Genomic DNA, 12,911 nt, shown 5'->3' on the forward strand with positions numbered 1-12,911 from the left:
CTTTTCTCGACTGTCAGTCTACTGAAAATCCGTAAAAACAGATTTTAAAGCACGGTTTTAGAAATCGGTTTTAATGGTGTATTCGACATAAATCTTACAATGGATGATACGATAAATGAAATACAATAAATAAAAGGAGATTACACCCTCAGACTTACATGTTGACGGAACGAGATGAACTAAGATATCAACTAGTGATGCTCGACGCGAATGCAAAGAGAGTGCCCTCGTAAGAGGAAAACGATTGATTAATTAAGTTGATTGAGTGTAGTTGGTCAAATTGGTCGGTCATGCAACGGAGAGGCTGGTACCCGGAAAGATCCGAGCTTACGTGGTCGGAAGTCCAAGCACGTAGGCGCCAATTAGTAAGAACAAAGTCTAGAATGCAAAGGGAGAAGAGAAGGGCGGACACTCGCGTGAGAAATATGAGGAACGAAGGCTCCTATTTATACTAATCACGTGAAGGAATAGGGTTTCGGAGACTCTTTGGAAGTGAATCTCGGAAAGATATAAAAAAGATACGTAAATCATGCAAAGAAGGGCCGGGAAGAGGCGCAGCAGCCACGTCTCTTGGAAGAGGCGCAAAGACTGGCCGCGCTCTGTTCCCGGAGGTTTCCTCCGCTAAGAAAGATTTCCGCGTTTTAGTTATGGTAGGACGGATTTAATTTGATTATCTTTTGAATATTACGGGATATTGTTTGCCAAAAGATAAAATTTGATAAATATGGAATAGAAATATCCGGAACATTCCAAACATTATGACTCGGGATTTAACAAATATCGAAAAATGGAGACGGTTTTTGACCCGACTCAAATGTACTCTAATTACTGCCAAAACGACCGTATCGGCACGTAGATGACAACTAAGAGGTTGACATAAATGTTTTAGCAATCACTTGACGATAAACTTACGAACTGTCACTGATCGTTCCGCGAATCAAACATGCGGCCCAATCATCACCGGGTGGTTTGCGAGGGGTGCAGAAACGAGGTGTCTACAGGACCCTGGAATCCCAAAAAACCGTGTATTATACACTTCAATTTGAGCCGTTCGGGAGGTCTTACCGGACCCTGTTTCTTTTTCTCCCTGTTTTTCAATCACGCGACCGAGCTCATTTCAGGAGTTAACCTATTCGATTCGGATTCAAATAATGTGCATTAACAGATTTTTCACGATTATCCCAGGTTCGTCGAATGCTGGTTTATGGCATACCGGCACCCCAAAATGTCTTCCTTTGGTACTCAAATTTTTCGTGGCCACTTTATATGACCCGAGAAACTTTCTATGTGATTTTCGGAGAATTTTATTTCGGGACCCTGGAATCCCGAAAAACCGTGTATTTATACACTTCAATTTGAGCCGTTCGGTAAGTCGTACCGGACCCTGTTTTTTTTTCTCCCTGTTATTCAATCACGCGTCCGAGCACATTTCAGGAGGTAACCTATACGATTTCAGCCTCAAATAACGAGTATTAATAGATTTTTCACGATTATCCGAGCTTCGACGAATGCTTGTTAATGGCATACCGGCACCCCCAAATGTCTTCCGTTGGTAATCAAATTTTGCTTGGCCGCTTTATCTGACCCGAGGAACTTTCTATGTGATTTCTGGAGAATTTTTCTCCGGGACCCTGGAATCCCGAAAAACTATTATACACTTCAATTTGAGCCCTTCGGGAGGTCATACCGGACCCTGTTTCTTTTTCTCCCTGTTTTTCAATCACGCGTCCGAGCACATTTCAGGAGTTAACCTTTTGGATTTCAGTCTCAAATAACGAGCATTAATAGATTTTTCACGATTAACCGAAAATCGTGTATTATATACACTTCAATTTGAGCCGTTCGGGAGGTCGTACCGTACCCTATTTCTTTTTCTCTCAGTTTTTCAATCACGCGTCCGAGCTCGTTTCAGGACTAAACCTGTTCGATTTCAACTTCAAATAACGAGCATTAATAGATTTTTCACGATTATCCGAGTTTCGACGAATGCTGGTTTATGGCATACCGGCACCCCCAAATGGCTTCCGTTGGTACTCAAATTTTGCGTGGCTGCTTTATCTGACCCGATGAACTTTCTATGTGATTTCAGGAAAATTTTGTTTCGGGACCCTGGAATCCCGAAAAACCGTGTATATACACTTCAATTTGAGCCGTTCGGGAGGTTGTACCGTACCCAATTTTTTTTCACCCGGTTTTTCAATCACGCGTCCGAGCTCGTTTCAGGACTAAACCTGTTCGATTTCAACTTCAAATAACGAGCATTAATAGATTTTTCACGATTATCCGAGTTTCGACGAATGCTGGTTTATGGCATACCGGTACGACCTCCCGAAAACCGTGTATTATATATACATTTCAATTTGAGCCGTTCGGGAGGTCGTACCGTACCCTATTTCTTTTTCTCCCGGTTTTTCAATCACGCGTCCGAGCTCGTTTCAGGACTAAACCTGTTCGATTTCAACTTCAAATAACGAGCATTAATAGATTTTTCACGATTATCCGAGGTTCGACGAATGCTGGTTTATGGCATACCGGCACCCCCAAATGGCTTCCGTTGGTACACAAATTTTGCGTGGCTGCTTTATCTAACCCGATGAACTTTCTATGTGATTTCCGGAAAATTTTGTTCCGGGACCCTGGAATCCCGAAAAACCGTGTATATACACTTCAATTTGAGCCGTTCGGGAGGTCGTACCGGATCCTGTTTCTTTTTCTCCCTGTTTTTCAATCACGCGACCGAGCTCATTTCAGGAGTTAACCTATTCGATTCGGATTCAAATAATGTGCATTAACAGATTTTTCACGATTATCCCAGGTTCATCGAATGCTGGTTTATGGCATACCGGCACCCCAAAATGTCTTCCTTTGGCACTCAAATTTTTCGTGGCCACTTTATATGACCCGAGAAACTTTCTATGTGATTTTCGGAGAATTTTATTTCGGGACCCTGGAATCCCGAAAAACCGTGTATTTATACACTTCAAATTGAGCCGTTCGGTAGGTCGTACCGGACCCTGTTTTTTTTTCTCCCTGTTATTCATTCACGCGTCCGAGTACATTTCAGGAGGTAACCTATACGATTTCAGCCTCAAATAACGAGTATTAATAGATTTTTCACGATTATCCGAGGTTCGACGAATGCTTGTTAATGGCATACCGGCACCCCCAAATGTATTCCGTTGGTAATCAAATTTTGCGTGGCCGCTTTATCTGACTCGAGGAACTTTCTATGTGATTTCTGGAGAATTTTTCTCCGGGACCCTGGAATCCCGAAAAACCGTGTATTATATACACTTCAATTTGAGCCGTTCGGGAGGTCATACCGGACCCTGTTTCTTTTTCTCCCTGTTTTTCAATCACGCGTCCGAGCACATTTCAGGAGTTAACCTATTCGATTTAAGTCTCAAATAACGAGCATTAATAGATTTTTCACGATTATCCGAGGTTCAACGAATGCTGGTTTATGAATACCGGCACCCCCAAATGTCTTCCGTTGGTACTCAAATTTTGCGTGGCCGCTTTATCTGACCTGAGGAACTTTCTATGTGATTTCTGGAGAATTTTATTCCGGGACCCTAGAATCCAGAAAAACCGTGTATTATACACTTCAATTTGAGCCGTTCGAGAGGTCGTACCGGACCCTGTTTTTTTTTTCTCCCTGTTATTCAATCACGCGTCCGAGCACATTTCAGGAGGTAACCTATACGATTTTAGCCTCAAATAACGAGTATTAATAGATTTTTCACGATTATCCGAGGTTCGACGAATGCTTGTTAATGGCATACCGGCACCCCCAAATGTATTCCGTTGGTAATCAAATTTTGCGTGGCCGCTTTATCTGACCCGAGGAACTTTCTATGTGATTTCTGGAGAATTTTTCTCCGGGACCCTGGAATCCCGAAAAACCGTGTATTATACACTTCAATTTGAGCCGTTCTGGAGGTCATACCGGACCCTGTTTCTTTTTCTCCCTCTTTTTCAATCACGCGTCCGAGCACATTTCAGGAGTTAACCTATTGGATTTCAGTCTCAAATAACGAGCATTAATAGATTTTTCACGATTAACCGAAAATCGTGTATTATATACACTTCAATTTGAGCCGTTCGGGAGGTCGTACCGGACCCTGTTTCTTTTTCTCCCTGTTTTTCAATCACGCGTCCGATCTCATTTCAGGAGTAAACCTATTCGATTTCAGCCTCAAATAACGAGCATTAATAGATTTTTCACGATTATCCGAGGTTCGACGAATGCTGGGTTATGCATACCGGCACCCCCAAATGTCTTCCGTTGGTACTCAAATTTTGCGTGGCCACTTTATCTGACCCGAGGAACTTTCTATGTGATTTCCGGAGAATTTTATTCCGGGACCCTGGAATCCCGAAAAACCGTGTATATATACACTTCAATTTGAGCCGTTCGGGAGGTCGTACCGGACCCTGTTTCTTTTTCTCCCTGTTTTTCAATCACGCGTCCGAGCTCATTTCAGAAGTTAACCTATTCGATTTCACCCTCAAATAACGAGCATAATAGATTTTTCACGATTATCCGAGGTTCGACAAATGCTGGTTTATGGCATACCGGCACCCCAAAATGTCTTCCGTTGGTACTCAAATTTTGCGTGGCCATATTATATGACCCGAGGAACTTTCTATGTGATTTCCGGAAAATTTTGTTTCGAGACCCTGGAATCCCGAAAAACCGTGTATTTTGACCCGCTCGGGTGGTCGTACCGGACCCTATTTCTTTTTCTCCCTGTTTTTCAATCACGCGTCCGAGCACATTTCAGGAGTTAACTTATTCGATTTCAGCCTCAAATAACGAGCATTAATAGATTTTTCACGATTATCCGACGTTCAACGAATGCTGGTTTATGCATACCGGCACCCCCAAATGTCTTCCGTTGGTATTCAAATTTTGCGTGGCCGCTTTATCTGACCCGAGGAACTTTCTATGTGATTTCCGGAGAATTTTGTTCCGGGACCCTGGAATCCAGAAAAACCGTGTATTATACACTTCAATTTGAGCCGTTCTGGAGGTCATACCGGAACCTGTTTCTTTTTCTCCATGTTTTTCAATCACGCGTCCGAGCACATTTCAGGAGTTAACCTATTCGATTTCAGTCTCAAATAACGAGCATTAATAGATTTTTCACGATTATCCGAGGTTCAACGAATGCTGGTTTATGCATACCGGCACCCCCAAATGTCTTCCGTTGATACTCAAATTTTGCGTGGCCGCTTTATCTGACCTGAGAAACTTTCTATGTGATTTCTGGAGAATTTTATTCCGGGACCCTGGAATCCAGAAAAACCGTGTATTATACACTTCAATTTGAGCCGTTCGAGAGGTCGTACCGGACCCTGTTTTTTTTTCTCCCTGTTAATCAATCACGCGTCCGAGCACATTTCAGGAGGTAACCTATACGATTTCAGCCTCAAATAACGAGTATTAATAGATTTTTCACGATTATCCGAGGTTCGACGAATGCTTGTTAATGGCATACCGGCACCCCCAAATGTATTCCGTTGGTAATCAAATTTTGCGTGGCCGCTTTATCTGACCCGAGGAACTTTCTATGTGATTTCTGGAGAATTTTTCTCCGGGACCCTGGAATCCCGAAAAACTATTATACACTTCAATTTGAGCCGTTCGGGAGGTCATACCGGACCCTGTTTCTTTTTCTCCCTCTTTTTCAATCACGCGTCCGAGCACATTTCAGGAGTTAACCTATTGGATTTCAGTCTCAAATAACGAGCATTAATAGATTTTTCACGATTAACCGAAAATCGTGTATTATATACACTTCAATTTGAGCCGTTCGGGAGGTCGTACCGGACCCTGTTTCTTTTTCTCCCTGTTTTTCAATCACGCGTCCAATCTCATTTCAGGAGTAAACCTATTCGATTTCAGCCTCAAATAACGAGCATTAATAGATTTTTCACGATTATCAGAGGTTCGACGAATGCTGGTTTATGACATACGGGCACCCCCAAATGTCTTCCGTTGGTACTCAAATTTTGCTTGGCCGCTTTATCTGACCCGAGGAACTTTCTATGTGATTTCCGGAGAATTTTGTTTCGGGACCCTGGAATCCAGAAAAACCGTGTATTATACACTTCAATTTGAGCCGTTCGGGAGGTCGTACTGACCCTGTTTCTTTTTCTCCCTGTTTTTCACTCATGCGTCCGAGCTCATTTCAGGAGTAAACTTATTCGATTTCAGCCTCAAATAACGAGCATTAATAGATTTTTCACGATTATCCGAGGTTCGACGAATGCTGGGTTATGCATACCGGCACCCCCAAATGTCTTCCGTTGGTACTCAAATTTTGCGTGGCCGCTTTATCTGACCCGAGGAACTTTCTATGTGATTTCCGGAGAATTTTATTCCGGGACCCTGGAATCCCGAAAAACCGTGTATATATACACTTCAATTTGAGCCGTTCGGGAGGTCGTACCGGACCCTGTTTCTTTTTCTCCCTGTTTTTCAATCACGCGTCCGAGCTCATTTCAGAAGTTAACCTATTCGATTTCACCCTCAAATAACGAGCATAATAGATTTTTCACGATTATCCGAGGTTCGACAAATGCTGGTTTATGGCATACCGGCACCCTAAAATGTCTTCCGTTGGTACTCAAATTTTGCGTGGCCATATTATATGACCCGAGGAACTTTCTATGTGATTTCCGGAAAATTTTGTTTCGAGACCCTTGAATCCCGAAAAACCGTGTATTTTGACCCGCTCGGGAGGTCGTACCGGACCCTATTTCTTTTTCTCCCTGTTTTTCAATCACGCGTCCGAGCACATTTCAGGAGTTAACTTATTCGATTTCAGCCTCAAATAACGAGCATTAATAGATTTTTCACGATTATCCGACGTTTAACGAATGCTGGTTTATGCATTCCGGCACCCCCAAATGTCTTCCGTTGGTACTCAAATTTTGCGTGGCCACTTTATCTGACCCGAGGAACTTTCTATGTGATTTCCGGAGAATTTTGTTCCGGGACCCTTGAATCCAGAAAAACCGTGTATTATACACATCAATTTGAGCCGTTCGGGAGGTCGTACCGGACCCTGTTTCTTTTTCTCCCTGTTTTTCACTCATGCGTCCGAGCTCATTTCAGGAGTAAACCTATTCGATTTCAGCCTCAAATATCGAGCATTAATAGATTTTTCACGATTATCCGAGGTTCGACGAATGCTGGTTTATGGCATACCGGCACCCCAAAATGTCTTCCGTTGGTACTCAAATTTTTCGTGGCCACTTTATATGACCCGAGGAACTTTCTATGTGATTTCCGGAGAATTTTATTCCGGGACCCTGGAATCCCGAAAACCCGTGTATTATACACTTCAATTTGAGTCGTTCCGGAGGTCGTACCGGACCCTGTTTCTTTTTCTCCCTGTTTTTCAATCACGCGTCCGAGCTCATTTCAGGAGTTATCCTATTCGATTTCACCATCAAATAACGAGCATTAATAGATTTTTCACGATTATCCGAGGTTCGACGAATGTTGGTTTATGGCATACGGGCACCCCGAAATGTCTTCCGTTGGTACTCAAATTTTGCGTGGCCGCTTTATCTGACCCGAGAAAATTTCTATGTGATTTCTGGAAAATTAGGTTCTAGGACCCTGGAATCCCGAAAAACCGTGTATTATATACACTTCAATTTGAGCCGTTCGGGAGGTCGTATCGGACCCTGTTTCTTTTTCTCCCTGTTTTTCAATCACGCGTCCGAGCTCATTTCAGGAGTTAACCTATTCGATTTTAGCTTCAAATAACGAGCATTAATAGATTTTTCACGATTATCCGAGGTTCAACGAATGTGGTTTATGGCATACCGGCACCCCAAAATGTCTTCCGTTGGTACTCAAATTTTGCGTGGCCGCTTTATCGAACCCGAGGAACTTTCTATGTGATTTCCGGAGAATTTTGTTCCGGAACCCTGGAATCCCGAAAAACTGTGTATTATACACTTCAATTTGAGTCGTTCGGGAGGTCGTAACGGACCCTGTTTCTTTTTCTCCCTGTTTTTCCATCACGCGTCCAAGCTCATTTCAGGAATTAACCTATTCAATTTCACCCTCAAATAACGAGCATTAATAGATTTTTCACGATTATCCGAGATTCGACTAATGTTGGTTTATGGCATACGGGCACCCCGAAATGTCTTCCGTTGGTAATCAAATTTTGCGTGGCCGCTTTATCTGACCCGAGGAACTTTCTATGTGATTTCCGGAGAATTTTGTTCCGGGACCCTGGTATCCCGAAAAACCATGTATTATACACTTCAATTTGAGCTGTTCGGGAGGTCGTATCGGACCCTGTTCTTTTTCTCCCTGTTTTTCAATCACGCGTCCGAGCTCATTTCAGGAGTTAACCTATTCGATTTTAGGCTCAAATAACGAGCATTAATAGATTTTTCACGATTATCCGAGTTTCGACGAATGTGGTTTATGGCATACCGGCACCCCAAAATGTCTTCCGTTGGTACTAAAATTTTGCGTGGCCACATTATATGACCCGAGGAACTTTCTATGTGATTTCCGGAAAATTTTGTTTCGGGACCCTGGAATCCCGAAAAACCGTGTATTTTGAGCCGTTCGGGAGGTCGTACCGGACCCTATTTCTTTTTCTCCCTGTTTTTCAATCACGCGTCCGAGCACATTTAAGGAGTTAACTTATTCGATTTCAGCCTCAAATAACGAGCATTAATAGATTTTTCACGATTATCCGACGTTCAACGAATGCTGGTTTATGCATACCGGCACCCCCAAATGTCTTCCGTTGGTACTCAAATTTTGCGCGGCCGCTTTATCTGACCCGAGGAACTTTCTATGTGATTTCCGGAGAATTTTGTTCCGGGACCCTGGAACCTCGAAAAACAGTGTATTATACACTTCAATTTGAGCCGTTCGGGAAGTCGTACCGGACCCTGTTTCTTTTTCTCCCTGTTTTTCAATCACGCGTCCGAGCACATTTCAGGAGTAAACCATTTCGATTTCAGCTACAAATAACGAGCATTAATAGATTTTTCACGATTATCCAAGATTCGACGAATACTGGTTTATGGCATACCGGCACCCCCAAATGTCTTCCGTTGGTACTCAAATTTTGCGTGGCCCCTTTATCTGACCCGAGGAACTTTCGATGTGATTTCCGGAGAATTTTTTTTCGGGACCTTGGAATCCAGCAAAATCGTGTATTATACACTTCAATTTGAGCCGTTCGGGAGGTCGTACCGGACCCTGTTTCTTTTTCTCCCTGTTTTTCAATCATGCGTCCGATCTCATTTCAGGAGTAAACCTATTCGATTTCATCCTCAAATAACGAGCATTAATAGATTTTTCACGATTATCCGAGGTTCGACGAATGCTGGTTTATGCATACCGGCACCCCCAAATGTCTTCCGTTGGTACTCAAATTTTGCGTGGCCGCTTTATCTGACCCGAGGAACTTTCTATGTGATTTTCGTAGAATTTTATTCCGGGACCCTGGAATCCCGAAAAACCGTGTATATAATACACTTCAATTTGAGCCGTTCGGGAGGTCGTACCGGACCCTGTTTCTTTTTCTCCCTGTTTTTCAATCACGCGTCCGAGCACATTTAAGGAGTTAACTTATTCGATTTCAGCCTCAAATAACGAGCATTAATAGATTTTCCACGATTATCCGACGTTCAACGAATGCTGGTTTATGCATACCGGCACCCCCAAATGTCTTCCGTTGGTACTCAAATTTTGCGCGGCCGCTTTATCTGACCCGAGGAACTTTCTATGTGATTTCCGGAGAATTTTGTTCCGGGACCCTGGAATCCAGAAAAACCGTGTATTATACACTTCAATTTGAGCCGTTCGGGAGGTCGTACCGGACCTTGTTTCTTTTTCTCCCTGTTTTTCACTCATGCGTCCGAGCTCATTTCAGGAGTAAACCTATTCGATTTCAGCCTCAAATATCGAGCATTGATAGATTTTTCACGATTATCCGAGGTTCGACGAATGCTGGTTTATGGCATACCGGCACCCCAAAATGTCTTCCGTTGGTACTCAAATTTTTCGTGGCCACTTTATATGACCCGAGGAACTTTCTATGTGATTTCCGGAGAATTTTATTCCGGGGCCCTGGAATCCCGAAAACCCGTGTATTATACACTTCAATTTGAGCCGTTCGGGAGGTCGTACCGGATCCTATTTCTTTTTCTCCCTTTTTTCTATCACGCGTCTGAGCTCATTTCAGGATTAAACTTATTCGATTTCAGCTTCAAATAACGAGCATTAATAGATTTTTCACGATTATCCGAGGTTCGACGAATGCTGGTTTATGGCATACGGGCACCCCGAAATGTCTTCCGTTGTTAGTCAAATTTTCCGTGGCCGCTTTATCTGACCCGGCGAACTTTCTATGTGATTTCCGGAGAATTTTGTTCTGGGACCCTAGAATCCCGAAAAACCCTGCATTATATATACTTCAATTTGAGCCGTTCGGGAGGTCGTACCGGACCCTGTTCCTTTTTCTCCCTGTTTTTTAGTCATGCGACCGAGCTCATTTCAGGAGTTAACCTATTCGATTTCAGATTCAAATAATGAGCATTAACCGAGCTGATTTATGGCATACCGGTGATACGGTCGTTATGTACCAAAAATAAAATACCTAAGTACTACTAACAGAAGTCAGCGGTAAGTAGGGTCGATCTCCACAGGGAGGCGGTGTACTATCTACTTGTCTATTTATCTGTCTAATGTCACAATGCTGGGGGTTTGATTGATTGTGTTGACTATACTAATGAGACTAGGGCAGAAGGGAAATGAATAAGAGAAATTAACAATAAGAGAAGGGAATATGCTAGGAGTCGGTCTACCGTGGCAGCTATACTATCGGGTGTACTGAGACGATTAAACTATTGATAAGAAGAGCTATGGTCGTCACCTTTCGGTCCTTAAACCGCCCTAGAGCGTAAATAGCTTAGCTTTCGCCCTCACTACGATACCCTATTGTAACTAAGCAAGCCTTCCCTTCCAATCTTTCGATCCAGGTCGGGGTTAACTAGATAAATTGGTCTCCTGCATGCATTCATTCGACCGGATAACAATTAAATTGCCTAATACAATTCTTATCGCAAGACTAATCTATTCAAGTCAATTATAACACATTGCTACCACGGCTTTCCTAATCCTAACATATTAAGGAAATTAGCTACACATGGCTCGGGGTACTATACTAGCAATTGCTAATCTAATAACATAAAACATGGCAACTAAAAGGAGAAACAATAAAAGCAATAAAAGAAAAAGGAAGAATAAAAGGGAAGAAATAAGTTACTGAATTAATGATCCGGAATTAAGAGAACAAAGTAACAGTGTATTGGAACAAATAAGAGAGGAGAAAAGAGAGTAGAGTAACGTGCAGTCCCCCCCTTGTCTAACCTCCTGTTAGATTTATTTATAGCCTAAAAACATAAAACCTAATCTAAGCTTAACGTGAATTGAGGCCCAGTAGCTTGTAATTGTTCGATCGAACACTTAAGCCACTCGATCGAATAGTTCCTCCGTCTGTTTACTCGATCGACCAAAAGATAAAGCTCGATCGAACAGTTCTTCCGTCTGTTTACTCGATCGACCAAAAGATAAAGCTCGATCGAACAGTTCTTCCGTCTGTTTACTCGATCGACCAAAAGATAAGGCTCGATCGAGTGGTTCCTGGCTCCAGCTCGTGTTGGTCTTGTAATTTGGTCTTTGACTTGTCCTTTTAGCTCCCGAAACACCTTCACGCATCCCAAGATAGCTATATTTCCCGCTCCAAATTATCTCTTCCTCCAAATGCATGCTAAACGGACGGTAAATGGCTTGATTTCACTACTTTCTGGTTCATTCCTGTAAATAAGACAAAATCACACAAAGTAGCATATTCGGGGCATTTCGTAGCATAAAACTACGATAAAAGCATAGAAATACGCGCATAAAATAGGCTAAAAAGACTATATAAAATGCACGTATCAAATCTCCCCAAACCAAACCTTTACTCGTCCTCGAGTAAACTAAAATGCAACTAATGGAACGGAAAAGATAACTCAGAGCTAGCTACAAATGCCCACTTAAGCCAATTTAATGCAAGCAAACTAACAATTATAGCAAACAGTCAAATGCAAACGAGTTGTAAGATGTTTATAATAAAGCTGAACCGTCGACCTTGCAAGACCTTTAATAATGGACTCTCACGGGTCACTCTTCTCTCATGAAGCAAAGGGTAAGCATATATATGTAAAAGAGAGAAAGAGGAATAGCCGCTCACCTAGACTACGACCCACATAAACATGCATGCATCTAATATGATAGACAATTCTAGCTACCGTACACACATTCCAACCCAACAAGGTCCTGTCACAGCCGAGGGCTTACAAAAATATGGTAAAGTGAGGCAATGGGTAAGAAAAGGCAAAACATTTATGGGAATGTGGAGGTATAGGTGATCAAGCTAGTACCTAAACAAAACCATATGAAACATATCCATTTCCAACTCAATTATGAAATAAGCACAATGCCCTTCATTTGGCACAAAACTCACCAAACCGAACTAGAAACACTCCTCAAATGATATAAGATAGAACATAGGAGCAGAAACCGTCAACAACCAAACAACATCTTTTTTTTTCGAAATCTTTTTTTTTTTCATTCTTTTTTTTTCTTCTTTCTTTTTCACGTTTTTTTTTCCAACTCTTTTTTTTTTCCTCCTTTTCTTCATAAATACCAACTCCAAAACAATAGATATAAGCCAAACTTGATACAATAGACAATATACCGCAAAAACAATCTAAACTAGCTTGACAAGGCAGGCTAAATTTGGAATGTAGTTAAGGGTCAACAGGCAAATTTGGTTAATGTGGAGTTAAATGGGTAAAAATGAAAGAAA

The sequence above is a fragment of the Silene latifolia genome, chromosome 10, assembly GCF_048544455.1.
Source record: "Silene latifolia isolate original U9 population chromosome 10, ASM4854445v1, whole genome shotgun sequence".
In the NCBI taxonomy this organism is placed as follows: Eukaryota; Viridiplantae; Streptophyta; class Magnoliopsida; order Caryophyllales; family Caryophyllaceae; genus Silene; species Silene latifolia.